This window comes from Somniosus microcephalus, chromosome 14, assembly GCF_052327205.1.
Source record: "Somniosus microcephalus isolate GS21.2 chromosome 14, FLI_Smic_1.0, whole genome shotgun sequence".
Lineage (NCBI taxonomy): Eukaryota > Metazoa > Chordata > Chondrichthyes > Squaliformes > Somniosidae > Somniosus > Somniosus microcephalus.
Genome location: NC_141000.1, coordinates 94791878 through 94804329, shown reverse-complemented (window position 1 = coordinate 94804329; position 12452 = coordinate 94791878). Strand labels below are relative to the sequence as shown.

The following is a 12452-nucleotide window of genomic DNA, read 5'->3' as shown; positions in this document are numbered from 1 at the left end:
TGGTGAGACCACACCTGGAGTACTGTGTACAATTTTGGTCTCCTTACCCAAGGAAGGATATACTTGCCATAGAGGGAGTGCAATGATGGTTCACAAGATTGATTCCTGGGATGGCGGGACTGTTGTATGAGAAGAGATTGAGTAAACTAGGCCTGTATTCTCTTGGATTCAGAAGAATGAGAGGGGATCTCATTGAAGCATACAAAATTATTACAGGGCTTGATAGGGTGGATGCTGGGAGAATGTTTCCCTTGGCTGGGGAGTCTAGAACCAGGGGCCACAGCCTCAGGATAAAGGGTAGGCCATTCAGGACTGAGATGAGAAGAAATTTCTTCACACAGGGTGGTGAATCTTTGGAATTCTCTACCCCAGAGGGCTGTGGAGGCTCAGTCATTGGGTATATTCAAAACAGAAGTCGATAGATTTCTGACTAGTAAGGGCATCAAGAGATATGGCGATAAGGCCGGTGAATGGAATTGAGGCAAAAGATCAGCCATAATCTCATTGAATGGCAGAGCAGGCTCAAAGAGCCAAATGGCCTACTCCTGCTCCTATTTCTCGACTCCTCAAACTCAAGAATCAGCAAGGATCCTGGGGGCAGGCTGACAACCACCAAGCAAGTTTTCTTATTTGACAAGAATTGAGCCACTTGGGGCCTTCTGGTTGCTGATCTCAATTAGCGGTCAGAAGGCCCTAATCTCAAAGTCCAATGCTCAAGAGTCCTTCAGCTGTGCCTATGCCATATCATGAATTTTAAAAGGGCAGCCTGAGCAACTATGTTTATATCTATAGACTACTGACATTTATCATCGCTAAGAAAATGGATGAGACCACTTTATCATCTATATTTCAATGTACTGATAGATGCATACATAACAAAAGATGCAGTTAAACAATATGCAATTTGCAAGAACTAGACATTTCTTGAAAGCAAAACTACAATGACTATAAATGTAATTCCAATCAAACTAAACCACAATCATTCATAAATTCAACATTAATAAGGGCAACATATTTCAGAAGAGAAGCATTGAACACTATATACCCAAATGAAGAGATACAGGAGTAAAAATTGGTATGCCTTGCGCCCGTTTTTATGCCCGAAAAACAGGTGCAAAACATGACAACTCAGCAGTGGGACGGTCAACAATAGTTGGTCCCACTGCCAAATTTGTGTGGCACCATTTTTAGGCGTCCCAAGCAGATGAGTAAGCAGAAGTGTTACCCCAGACTCCATAGTCCTGGTGACAACCCACCCCCGATCCAAACCCCCTTCCGGAACATACCAGAAATCCGCATCTCTGGCAAAGCCAGCATTTATTGCCCATCCCTAATTTCCCTCGAGAAGGCGTTAGTGAGCTGCCTTCTTGAACTGCTGCAGTCTGTGTGGTGAAGGTACTCCCACAGTGCTGTTAGGAAGGGAGTTCCAGGATTTTGACCCAGCGACGATGAAGGAACGGTGATATAGTTCCAAGTCAGGATGGTGTGACTTGGAGGGGATCTTAGAGGTGGTGGTGTTCCCATGTGCCTGCTGCCCTTGTCCTAGGTGGCAGAAGTCGCGGGTTTGGGAGGTACTGCCGAAGAAGCCGTAGCGAGTTGCTGCAGTGCATCTTGTGGACAGTGCGCCGGTAGTGGAGGGAGTGAATGTTTAAGCCGGTGGATGTGGTACTAACCAAGAGGGCTGCTTTGTCCTGGATGGTGTCGAGCTTCTTGAGTGTTGTTGGAGCTGCACTCATCCAGGCAAGTGGAGATTATTCCATCACACTCCTGACTTGTGCCTTATAGATGATGGAAAGGCTTTGGGGAGTAAGAAGAAAGGGAGACACTCTCCACAGACTACCCAGCCTCTGGCCTGCTCTTGTGGACATAGTATTTATGTGGCTGGCCCAGTTAAGTTTCTGGTCAATGGTTACTTGCAGGATGTTGATATTGGGGGTTTCAGTGATGGTAATGCCGTTTAATGTCAAGGAGTGGTGGTTAAACACTCACGTGTTGCGCCTGGCACTTGTGCGGCGCAAATGTTACTTGCCACTTATCAGCCCAAGCCTGAATGTCATCCAGGTCTTGCTGCATGGACTGCTTCCTTATCTGAGGTGTTGTGAATTAAACTGAACACTGTGCAATCATCAGCGAACAACTCCACTTCTGAACTTATGATAGAGGGAAGGTCATGATGAAGCAGCCGAAGATGGTTGGGCTTAGGACACTGCCCTGAAGAACTCCTGCAGCGATGTCCTGGGGTTGAGATGATTGGCCTCCAATAACCACAACCATCTTCCTTTGTGCTAGGTATAACTCCAGCCAGTGGAGAGTTTGTCGATTGATTTCCATTGACTTCAGTTTTACTAGGGCTCCTTGATGCCACACTCGGTCAAATGCTGCCTTGATGTCAAGGGCAGTCACTCTCACCTCACGAATTCAGCTCCTTTGTCCATGTTTGGACCAAAGCTGTAATGAGGTCTGGAACAGAGTGGTCTTTACAGAACCCGAACTGAGCATCGGTGAGCAGGTTATTGGTGAGTAAGTGCCGCTTGATAGCACTGTCGACAACACCTTCCATCACTCTGCTGATGATTGAGTGTAGACTGATAGGGTGGTAATTGGCCGGATTGGATTTGTCCTGCTTTTTATGGACAGGACATACCTATGCAGTTTTCCACATTGTCAGATAGATGCCAGTGATGTAGCTGTACTAGAACAGCTTGGCTAGAGGCACGGCTAGTTCTGGAGCACAAGTCTTCAGCACGACAGCCAGAATGTTGTCGGGGTCCATAGCCTTTGCTGTATCTAGTGCGCTCAGCCGTTTCTTGATATCACGTGGAGTGAATCAAATTAGCTGAAGACTGGCTTCTGTGATGGTGGGGACCTCGGGATTAGGCCGATGTGGATCATCCACTCGACACTTTTGGCTGAAGATGGTTGCAAACGCTTCTGCCTTCTCTTTTGCACTCACGTGCTGGGCTCCACCATCATTGAGGATGGGGATGTTCATGGAGCCTCCTCTTCCCGTTAGTAGTTTAATGGCCCACCATCATTCACGACTGGATGTGGCAGGACTGCAAATCTTTGTTCTGATCCGTTGATTGTGGGATCACTTAGCTCTGTCTATAGCATGCTGCTTCTGCTTTTTAGCATGTATGTAGTCCTGTGTTGCAGATTCCCCAGGTTGGCACCTCATTTTTAGGTACGCCTGGTGCTGCTCCTGGCATGCTCTTCTATACTCCTCATTGAACCAGGGTTGGTCGCCTGGCTTGGTGGTAATGGTAGAGTGAGAGATATGCCGGGCCATGAGGTTAAAGATTGTGGTGGAATACAATTCTGCTGCTGGTGATGGCCCACAGCACCTCATGGATGCCCAGTTTTGAGCTGCTAGATCTGTTCTGAATCTCTCATTTAGCATGGTAGTAGTGCCACACAACACGATGGAGGTTGTCCTCGGTGTGAAGACGGGACTTCGTCTCCACAAGGACTGTGTGGTGATCACTGCTACCAATACTATCATGGACAGTTGCATCTGCGACAGGTAAATTGGCGAGGACGAGGTCAAGTGGCTTTTTCCCCTCATGTTGGTTCTCTTACCATCTGCCGCAGGCCCACTCTGGCAGCTATGTCCTTCAGGACTTGGCCAGCTCCATCACTAGTGGTGCTACCGAGCCACTCTTGGTGATGGACATTGAAGTCCCCAGAATATATTCTGTGCCCTTGCTACCCTCACTACTTCTTCCAAGTGGTGTTCAGCATGGAGGAGTACTGATTCATCAGCTGAGGGAGGGCGGTAGGTGGTAATCAGCAGGAGGTTTCCTTACCCATGTTTGACCTGATGACATGAAACTTCATGGGATCCAGAGTCGATGTTAAGGACTCCCAGGACCACTCCCTCCCGACTGTATACCACTGTGCCACCAGCTGTGGTGGGTCTATCCTGCCGGTGGGATAGGACATACCCAGGGATAGTGATGGAGGAGTCTGGAGGTTGGCTGAAAGGTATGATTCTGACTAGGTCAGGCTGTTGCTTGACTAGTCTGTGGGACAGCTCTCCCAATTTTGGCACAAGTCCCCAGATGTTAGTGAGGAGGACTTTGCAGGGTCGACTGGGCTGGGTGTGCCTTTGTGGTGGTCGATGCTGGGTGGTCCATCCGGTTTTATTCCTATTATTGTTTCTTATAGTGGTTTGTTACGACGGAGTGGCTTGCTAGGCCATTTCAGAGGGCAGTTAGAGTCAACCACATTGCTGTGGGTCTGGCATATAGGCCAGACCAGGTAAGGATGGCAGATTTCCTTCCCTAAAAAATACATTAGTGAACCAGATGAGTATTTACGACAATCCGGTAGTTTCATGGTGCTAGCTTTTTATTCCAGATTTATTTTATTAACTGAATTCAAATTCCCCAGCTGCCATGGTGGGATTTGAACTCATGTCTCCAGATTATTAGTCCAGGCCTCTGAATTACTCGGCCAGTAACATAACCACTATGCTAACATTCCCTCTAAGATGGAGACCATTCATTCAGCTGCCTCTGCCACATCCCTCCCTTCCCCTTGATTACCAACCCAAGCACCCCCCCTGCCCTAGCCCTGCATTTGTGTGTTTCTCTAGTATCTCTCATATCTCCCTTCATGCCCTCTGCAAGCTCATCTTGTCCACAAGACCCACTTCCTACTCTCTTGAACCTTTTAATCGCTAAACTGCTGACCATTCAACTGCCCTTCCTGGGGCCAACGATAACCAATATTGGGAACGCTTCCCACTCCTTAGGTACTGTCTGCCTCCCTTTCGAATCTGCTGTCATCATCCCCCTCCTCAAAGAAACTACCCTTGACCCCACCCCACCCCCGCCCTTACAAACTACTGCTCCATCTCCAACCTCCCTTTCCTCTCCAAACTCCTTGAACATGTTGTCATCTCCCAAATCTAGACCCAGCCTTCCCACAACTCCATGTTTGAACCTCTCCAATCAGGTTTCTGCCCTGCCACAGCACTGTAACAGCCATAATCAAAGTAACAAATTACATCCTCTGTGACTGTGATTGTGCTAAACTCCTTCTTCTCAACCTCTCTGCAGCCTTTTGTATAGTTAACCACACCATCCTTCTCCAAAGTATCTCCTCCATTGTCCAACTGAGTGGGACTGCTCTCGCCGGATTCCACTCCTACCTGTCCAGTTGTAGCCAGAGAATCTCCTGCAATGGCTTCTCTTCCTGCCCTTGCACAGTTACCTCGGGAGTCCCCCTCCTGTTTCTCATTAATATGCTGTCCCTCGGCAACACTACCCAAAGACATGATGTCAGGTTCCACATGTACACTGACAACACCCAGCTCCAACGTACCACCACCTGGCAACCATTCCACTACATTTGTCTTGTTAGACTGTTGGTCCAACATCCAGTCCTGGAGGAGCTGCAATTTACTCCTACAGGTAGACTATCCTTTATCCGAAAACCTCGGGACCAGCCGTGTTTCGGTTTTCGGAAAATTTCGGATTTCGGAAGGTATTTTATAAGACTGGGAAATTTGTCGGGGGGGGGGGGGGTCGGCGGTGGGTCGGGGTCGGTGGGGGGGGGTCCGCGGGGGGGGGGGGGGGGGGTCCGCGGGGGTCGGGGTCGTGCGCACGACTTACGCTGAACGAAAAAACCTTCGGTTTTTAGAGGGTTTCGGTTTTCGGAAGTTCGGATAAAAGGTAGTCTACCTGTATTGGGAATTGGGAAAAGCCAAAACCATTTTTGTTCAGACCCCGCCGCAAACTTTGCTCCCTTGCCAGTCATTCCATCCCCCTCCCTGGCCACTGCCTCAGGTTGAACCAAACTGTTTACAACCTTGACCCCGAGCTGAGCTTCTGACTCCATATCCTCTCCATCACAAATAATACCTATTCCATCTCTGTAACATCACCTATCTCCACTCCTGCCTCAGCCCATCTGCTGCCGAGACCCTCATCCATGCTTCGGTTACTTCCAGACTCAACCATCCCAATGTTTTCCTGGCTGGCCTCCCAACTTCCACCCTTCGTAAACCGGAGCTCATCCAAAACTCTGCTGCCCGTATCCTAACTTGCAGCAAGTCCCGCTCACGCATCAGCCCTGTGCTCACTGACGTAAATCAGTCTACCAATGCCTCGATTTTTAAAATTCTTATGTTTAATCACTCCATGGCCTCATCCATCCCCATCACCACCTCCAGCTCTACAACCCTTCAAAATCTCTGCATTCCTACAACTATGGCCTCACGCACCCCCACTCCTTTCACCCCACCATTGGCAGCCGTAACTTCAGCTGTCTAGGCCCATTGCTCTGGAATTCCCTTGCTAAACCTTTCCGCCTCTCTACCTTCTTTAAGACACTCCTATAAACCCTACCTCTTTGACCAAGCTTTTAGTCACCCCTACTATTACGTTGTGCAGCTATGCTCGTGAAGCGCCTTGGGACGTTTTCCTACATTAAAAGCGCTATATAAATGTTACTGTTGTAAATTACAGAAAGCAAAGGATGGTTGTGAATAGAGCTGCACCAATGTGACAAGGGGTCACGAGCAGAGAGTCACAGGGATCAGTGCCAAAGCAAACCAAAGAGTTACATTTTGCAGGGGACTTTAAACCATGAGGGACAGGGAAATCAAATCCAAAGAGATGCGAATAGGTTGGGAAGGTGGACTGCATGAGACACAAAATATAGAAAAATGAAATATATGGAGACAAGGGAAGCAAAATAAACAGTGGGAATATAATGGATCTCGACTGCAGAACACAACGGAAAAACACATCTGGAGATACCGGTAGAAGCTTACTGAAACAAACAGTGCATTCACTGTGTGGCAGTAGTAAGGAGAGCGACTTGTATCTTGGGATGTAGAGCCAGGAAGATATAGCACAAATCCCAGGAGGTGACATTAGCAGAAATCTTCTGATTTTTTTTTTTTTTAATGCAATTTTGGAGAAGTTTCTGAGCTACTGTGGTAAATGTTTGGGGTGGGGGGGGGGGGGGGGCAGCTGTTCTGCCAGCATGCCAACCTCCACAACCAATTTCTACCAGAAGTGATGATGGTGGATGTTGCATATGTCCATATTTGGACAGACATATTCAAGTTAAATGTTAAGTGATGGGAATACATCACGAATTCAAGGTCAGTGAGGCGATACATATTAAACTTTGAATGAAGGTAAGCTAGATGATGTGAAAAAGCAGATGGATTTGAGGGTTCAAGTTCACAAGACATTAAAGGCAGCACATCAAGTGGAAAAGATAGTTAAAAAAAACTAATGGTAAACTGGGTTTTATGGCGAAGAGGTGTAGAGTAGAAAAGTCAGGATGTAATGAGGAATCGATTTAAAATCTTAGGAGGACCACTGTTGGAGTAGTGTGTGCACTTTTTGGCTTCTGTAGGAAAGAAGCTGAGGCAATAAAGAGGGCATAGCACATTGTTTCTATTTGTATTTTCCAAGTAGTGTCAAAGACTTGAAAAAGTGCGGTTATTTTCCTTATAACAGAGGAGATTAAATTATGAAGGGATGGGACAAAGCAGATGGAAATAGACTGTTTCCAGTGATTGAGTGGTCTAGATACAAGAGACTTAGGGCAGAGAGCACAAGAAACTTTAAAAAAATTTTTTTTTTTTTTTTTTTAAAAACAGAGGGTTGCGATGTTTTGGAATGCCCGACTACAATTGGTGACTGAAGGTCAATATTTAAGAACAGGTTAGACAGGTGGTTGAAGGAATACAGGGATATGGGAACAGGGCTGGCACATGAATTTGGGACTTCTGCTCATGTGGAGGATAAACAACATAAAACGGGTTTCTGTGTTGCAACTTCTACATAATTCTATGTAATTCTCAGTCATTAACCCTTAGTTGGATATCAGGAATCATACTGCATGCTTAGTGTTGCTAAGGCAGCAGAAGATTAAAACTTAAAGGGCAACAAAGCCAGGTGTAATTGATCACAGCAAGTGAGCCATTTAAATAAAAAATATAGAAATAAAGATTTAAGTTACTGATGGCAAACCAGCACTGCTGGCCACCCAACACTCCCTTCCCCAACCCCAAGACAGGCAACCTGGCAAGACCAGAAATACCACAAGGACCCTATCACAACTATTAAAATTAGCCTGACTCAGAGATTCACAGGGGTCAGGGCAGAATGGGACAAATAGAAAAAAGGTCTGTCTCACCACTGATGGATGGGTTTCCCTGCTAAAAATCAGAAAATTCCACCACTGTGTCTACACAAGGCACTGGTACGGTCACACATGGGAATACTGATCTGGTTACTGTGCTACATCAAGAGTATCCCAGTAACTATCTGCTTTGCACACATTCATTATGTGGGAAATCTAATTATCTAGACAGCCACTACCCGCCTCATCAACAAAATGCAATGGTTCCTATATTATACAGAACTCGGATTCAGAATAATCAGAACTTTTTTTTTTTTTTTTTAAATTGTTGAATACTGCTCATTTTAAATTATCAGAAGATGTGAGGCATAAATAGAATGTATGGATAAGAGCAATGGGACAAAATTCATGTCCCACTCTTGTCGCTGATCGTAACTCACTCACCATCCAGTCATCCTACTCATTGGGTATAAACCATGTTCCACAGTTTTTCATGTACAGGAAACTCTTTTTTATCCGGCACCGACGGGACCGGCATGGTGTCGGTTTATCAAAAAGTCCGGATTACAGAGTTACAGTTAAAAGATACGAGCGCTCCATACACAGCAACAAATCCAAGCTTCCCTGTTGCTTAGCAACAGCTGCAAGAACCCCGGCCACAGACCAAGCGTCCCTGTTGCTTAGCAACAAGTGCAGAAACCCCCGATTACACAGCCAAGAATCAAGAAACGGCCACTAATATGAAGAAAAACTTAACTGAACCTACTCCTGAATTTTGCCGGTTAACAGAGATTTCCGGTTGTTTGAGTGCCGGTAAATCGAGAGTTTCCTGTATCCTCTACATTGGGGCTACTCAAATGGTGGACAGTGGTGTCCATCCAGACTGGGAGGCCATTAAATCCAGACCATAGGTCTGCCATTTTCATACCCTCTTCCATTCGCCATTCATTGTTCCCAAATAAACAAAAGCAGATTAGAACTGTACTGTGCAGCATTAGCAGCAGCATGTTAAACCGTTTAGTAACATTGCAGTTTCAAGTGTGAAAGCCAAGCAACAATTGATATTTTACAAACACCAGAAAATTGAAAGCAACAAAGTTAATATTTTAATTATAAACACACATTAAAAAGGTATGTGCACGTCAGAGTTGTAAAATATTAAATCCTTCCCATTTGCCTCCCTTCATGGTGCCCTGCTGCTTTCCTCACTCTTCTACCCTACTCCCTACCACCACCCCCCAACCCGGATAAGCTGGCAGGCAAGGTAGCAGAGACAAAATCATTCAGGATGAAATTTGGTGTTAGGGTGGGACAATTGGGGCTACTAAAAAGGACAAGCTTTGTTTGCTGAATAGTGTTTTTCTCATCCCCGACTGTTCTTAATGTTATTGACTGTCCTCATTAAATGAGCTTGAATTAGAGCTCTCCCAATGACACCACTGTTCAGTGTGAAATGGAGTAATACAGATGAGGAAGGCTCCATGTTTGATTCCCCAATTCATGATGAGTTAGCTGATCTAAATTGGGGTGCCGTTAGGAGCATTAAAATTGTTCCACGCCCCCAGGCAAAGGAAGCCAAAAGCAGCCCGGGTTTCCATTCCTGATCATTATCCAGCACTGTTAGTGTAGTCCTATTTTCTCCTAAATGTGTCAATATCCACACTTTCCAGAGAGGGGTCACAGGATACCGATTCGGAGCAGGAATCTTGGCTGTTTCTTCCCTCCCTAGTCCAGAACACCTAGGCCAATTATATTGCTCAGCTATTAACCCAGCTAAGATCAGAGAACTCAGCACATGCTGGGAATCCAATCTGGGACTTTCTGGCTTGTATGGCTAAGTGTATACCAAGTGATGTCAATACTCACTAGGCTATCAGAGACGTTTTAAATTAGCTTTGAGGCTTACTTACGCATTCCACATCAATGGAAGAAGCAAGTGGTGTCAGTTGAAATGGTGGAACACTACCAGTCAGTGTTGAGATGAAGACTGAGAATCCACTGGAGAAATTAGGAAGCATAGATTTTTTTTTTTTAATTCTACATTTTATATTCAAGTTAAAGTACACAGATAAACATCCAGTTTTTCTGATACTGATCCAGCACACACAATACAGGTTTGTTAGTTCATTTTGACTTGCTTTACAACTTCTAAACAGGAGAATATCTACAGATTCAAATAAAGCATTTAAAGCCTGTGAATTATTTCTCACGATTACACTGAACTATTGGATTTTATGGAGTCGTTATGCTGTACAAGGTTTTATATCCCAGCAGCCGACAGGACTAAGCTGATCTGTTTTTCATGCCAAATGAAACAAGGAAAAGTTAGTCATCCAATGAGCACACAAACATTTCAGGTGAAAGAAAACCCAAATCTAATTCTCCCAGGATCACATGAAGAGTATAGCCTATTACAACAATGAGATTTATATACAGTTGGGGTCCCAGCAACTGGATAGTCTTTTTCCAAAATGCCCTTGTGTAATGTTAAATATTTTTCTTTGCACTTTATCTAGATTTTTCTTGAACTTTACCATTAACCCTTCCTGGGCTACACATGTCAGCAATGAAATGACAATTAATTCTATCCTAAGCTCTTCTTGATGTTTCAAATTCCCACGTTACAACAGTGACTACACTTCAAAAGTACTTCATTGGCTGTAAAGCGCTTTGAGACGTCCTGTGGTTGTGAAAGTCGCTATATAAATGCAAGTCTTTCTTTCAAATGCGTTGAGAGTATGATTGTTCATCTTTCCATATTATTCTGTGCTATGTATCTCAGTCTAGCCTTACCTGGGGCTGCTAGAACAAGGCATTTCATAGTTAGGGCTTTTTAACCAACACTCTTGTTTTGTACTCGCAGTAAACGTTGCCATAAGGCCAAATCTATGAACTGAAATGCGAGCCTTTAAATATGACCCGGGTAGATATCATGCTCAGGTTTAATAATTTACCTCTAACTGCAGTTTTGAAAGACCTAAAATACCACACTAGCAAACCAAAGTACAAGTAGCAAATTTATTTATAGGTTGAAAAATAAATTAAAAAAACAGTAAGACAAGGCACATCTTGCAGCCAGTATTCTAACATTTAATCACTTTCTGTCATTGCAGGCCTGGAAAAGAAGCTCGATAACACTGCCAGTGGCCAAGAATCTCGCAGCACTGTGCATCCTCTCACCAATATTTACAAGTATAGCTGGAAGGAAGAAAGGAAAGAAGGATAGAGCTTGCATTAAAAAAGCACCTTTCAGATGTCCCAAGGCGCTTCACAGCCAATGAAGTATTTCTGAAGCGTATTCACTATTGTTTCACAGGCAAAGGCAGCACCTAATTGGCACACAAGGTCCCACAATCAGCTGTGGGATAACTGACCAGCTAATTTGTTTTGGTAGTAATAGTTGATGTATTAACATTGGACAGAACACCAGGAGAACTCCCCTGCTTTTCTTCGAATAGTGCTATGGGATATTTTACATCTAGCTGAGCAGGCACACGGCGTTGATTTAACATCTGCTCCAAAAGATAGCACCTCAGTACAGCACCGAAGGGTCAGTCTGGACCACATGCTCAAGTTCTACAGTGGGGCTTGAAACCATGACCCTCTTTGACACAGAAGCAAGAGTACTTCCACTGAGCCAAGCTGGCTAGGGAGAGGATGCATTAAGTGAGATTGAGAAGGCACCATTAAGAGACTCACAGGATGCAAGTTACGAGGGTCACGTAGTGCTGAAAGATCAGATGCAGTAACCTGGTGCACAGCTGGGCACAGCTGCCACCAATGACCCCTGTACTTTGGGAAATGCAGCCAAGGAGACATTGGTCAGCTGTATCGTGCTACTACAATAGCAAAATACTGCGGATGCTGGAAATCTGAAATAACAACAGAAAATGCTCAGGTCAGGTAGCATCGAGGAAAGAGAAACAGAGTCAACGTTTCGGGTCGAGGACCCTTCGTCAGAACTGGAAAAGGCTAGAGAGAGATTTTTAAGCTGGGGCAGGGAGGAGGGGAGGAAAGAACAAAGGGAAGGTCTAATAGGCTGGAAGGCAGGAGAGCTAGACTGACAAAAGTCATGATGGTGCAAGGCAAAGAGAGAGGTAATGGGACAAGTTAAGAAACAAAAGATGACTCTAGATGAGGTGTGAATGGCGATGGCCGAATCATCAACAGCTGTCATGTGAGAAAACAAGGGGGAGAAAAAATAAAAAAAATATAGGGGCCAAGGTTATTGTCTGAAATTGTTGAACTCGATGTTGAGTCCAGAAGGTTGTAAAGTGCCTAATCGAAAGATGAGGTGCTGTTCCTCGAGCTTACGTTGAGCTTTGTTGGAACAGTGCAAGAGG

At 45.1% G+C, this 12452-nt stretch overlaps 1 protein-coding gene across 1 annotated transcript in view; it reads right to left on the bottom strand.

The window, feature by feature from the left end:
- The window catches only part of LOC147107721 (type 2 lactosamine alpha-2,3-sialyltransferase-like), a 126213-nt gene that overhangs the window by 106579 nt on the left and 7182 nt on the right, over positions 1 to 12452 (bottom strand). The window contains exon 3 of the mRNA XM_086006987.1: positions 10020 to 10107. The gene's annotated coding sequence lies outside the window, so the exon portion shown is untranslated. The remainder of the gene's footprint in view (positions 1 to 10019; positions 10108 to 12452) is intronic.